The sequence below is a fragment of the Staurois parvus genome, unplaced genomic scaffold (genome assembly GCF_062004578.1).
Source record: "Staurois parvus isolate SC_StPar_1 unplaced genomic scaffold, SC_StPar_1.0 ptg000697l, whole genome shotgun sequence".
Taxonomy (NCBI): domain Eukaryota; kingdom Metazoa; phylum Chordata; class Amphibia; order Anura; family Ranidae; genus Staurois; species Staurois parvus.
In genome coordinates this window covers 3,132,488-3,135,000 of record NW_028318493.1, presented here as the reverse complement: position 1 = coordinate 3,135,000, position 2,513 = coordinate 3,132,488, and the positions used below count along the sequence as shown (strand labels likewise).

At 47.0% G+C, this 2,513-nt stretch overlaps 1 non-coding gene across 1 annotated transcript; it reads left to right on the top strand.

The window, feature by feature from the left end:
- The first annotated feature begins 48 nt into the window (after window positions 1-48).
- On the top strand, window positions 49-120 carry TRNAE-UUC (transfer RNA glutamic acid (anticodon UUC)). The gene has a single exon. It is a non-coding gene; the product is annotated as a tRNA-Glu (tRNA).
- The last annotated feature ends 2,393 nt before the right edge of the window (window positions 121-2,513 follow it).

Below are 2,513 nucleotides of genomic sequence, written 5' to 3'. Positions count from 1 at the left end.
GGTCGGAGGCACGGAGGAGACCTTCGCCATCAGAAGACATGGAACCTCGCGTTGGTGGTGTAGTGGTTAGCATGGCTGCTTTTCCAGCAGCTGACCCGGGTTCAATTCCCGGCCAACGCAATCTCCAACATGGCTGCCTCCCCTCCTAGATGATCGGAGTCCACCGGGGGAAAAGGCCGATACAAATCCAATGTGGAGGATATATTACTGGTGGGATCAAAAACAAACCAAAACCAATGAAGGGAATGTGTCGTGTGATTGGACAGATTTCATTACACACGCTCCAATAGCAGACTTCCTGCAGATGGATCGCATTGTTCTGTGTTCTCCATTCCAGCCAGTAGGTGGAGAACTCCGCCCCTTCTCTGGTATGTTCTAGGCCGGGGGGCCAAACTTTCCAGTACGGGGGCCGAAAGTCCCATATTTATACATGCATAAAATCAGAGTCCCCAATATAGTCACCATTTACCTCCCCAGGACCCCCCTTTATATCTAGGTCCCAATCAAAGTCCCCTCATATCTGTGTCCCCATCAGAGTCAATTGTTGGCCCTAAATACAAATACCGGAAAAAAGAATAATCCATCAACTCTGAGGAACGGGTGCTGCCCACTTACCTGCCATGTTGGTGGTGTGACAATGGCCCCCCCTTCACAACTATTGATAGTGGTTATAGGGGAGGGGTATAGCGGTGATGGGGGGAGGGGTCAGTAGTGATGGGGGAGGGGTCAGTAGTGATGGGGGGAGGGGTCAGTAGTGATTATCACACCCCCTATAATGCAGCATTATTATTATATAGTAATGAGATGATTACAGATCTTGTTATTGATAATAATAATGCGCGCTCCCCCTCCCCCCTCAGTGTCACCCCCCCCTCCTCCCCAGTGTCTCCCCTCCCCCCCTCTCCCCCCAGTGTCTCCCTCCTCCCAACACTTCACCTTCCCCTTCCCCCCCCCTGTACTGGGACACACCATCACTTCCTGCCTGGTCTCCATGGTGATGGGTCTTCCAGGAGGAAATCCATGGTGATGGGACACTACAGGAGGAGCTGAGTGTTGCTGCCCTCTAGCGGCTCCTGTGTGCATTACATCAGGGAAATGTCAGCACAGAGAATGGCCAGGAGATTTATGTCATCCAAATACACAGAACAGCTTGATTGTATTAGAATTATTGGGATTATTAATATTACACCCATTATTGTTTATATTACAATTAATATCAATCATTAGAATCCTATTAATACAGTAAAATAAAGAAAATGACATTATAATAACATTGTATGAATATAAACAGAGGCATCTATATTATTAATACAGGGAAATGTTATCAATGTTATAGAATAGGATTCAATGCCGCCTGGGCTGGATCTCAGATGAGCCAATCAGAGTAAAGCAGGATGAACAGAGGCTGCTGATTGGTCACACATAAACACCCCAGATGAGCCAATCAGAGCAAAGCAGGCTGAACAGAGGCTGCTGATTGGTCACACATAAACTCCGCCCCCCTCACTGTGGTCACATGACCTCCCTCACTGTGACTTTGCACTGTGCACAGGCTGAGTCCTCAGTTGCTGTTTTCTCTCACCAGAGACAGCTGCTTCCTTACAGAGCTCCTGTGACTGATTGCTTTGTATCTCATTGCACTCAATCTACAGCGATTGGAATCGACTTTCCATTTATATCCAGCGATCCACAGCGATCAGTAACTGCTGATTTCTGTATTTCTAAAAAAAAAAAAAAAAATGTGCAGAATCTTTGCCGTGATTGCTATTCTGTTGCTCCCTTTTGGAGTACACAGAAAGGACATCAAAGACTCCACAAAGACCGGCATGGACAAGGACAATGATATGAAGATTGTGGAGGAACGAAGAAATTTCATCAAAAACTCCCCAGATATCCACATGGAGGGGGGGAGCATGAAGATTATGGAGGAACACCGATATTTCATCAAAGACTCCCCAGATATACGCATGGAGGAGGAGGGGACCATGAAGATGATGGAAGAACTGGAGCAGGAAAAGGTCAGAGAATTGGAAAACGAGTCCCCAGGACCCATCAGTTGGTTTTCACTACTGGCCACCACTCCATTCTGGTATAAGGGGACAGTCCTGATAAGTGTTCTCATTCTGAGGTACATCCTGCGCAGGAATCACCTGGCCACAGTATTAGCTCAATATTTGAAGATCCTGGAGCTGATTGAATTCTTTTATCTACTACTCCATGTCTGGTACAGCGAGGGGCCAACCTCAGAGAACACACTTCTACCCATGCTTAAAAATGCCACTGACTGCTACCAATGGATGCTTGCTGGGCTCCAGTCAGTCTGGTCCAATGGGTGGGCAGCCTTAGGGAACACAGTGTTACCCATGCTTATAAATACTGTTACTGAGCACCGATCAGAATGCTTGTTGGGGCTTATCATCTTGCTGCTGGTACTGTTCCTAAAATATTTCAAGCCATTTCACCAATGGATCCAACCAACGAAAAGCAACATCAACCCACTGACGATTGACATC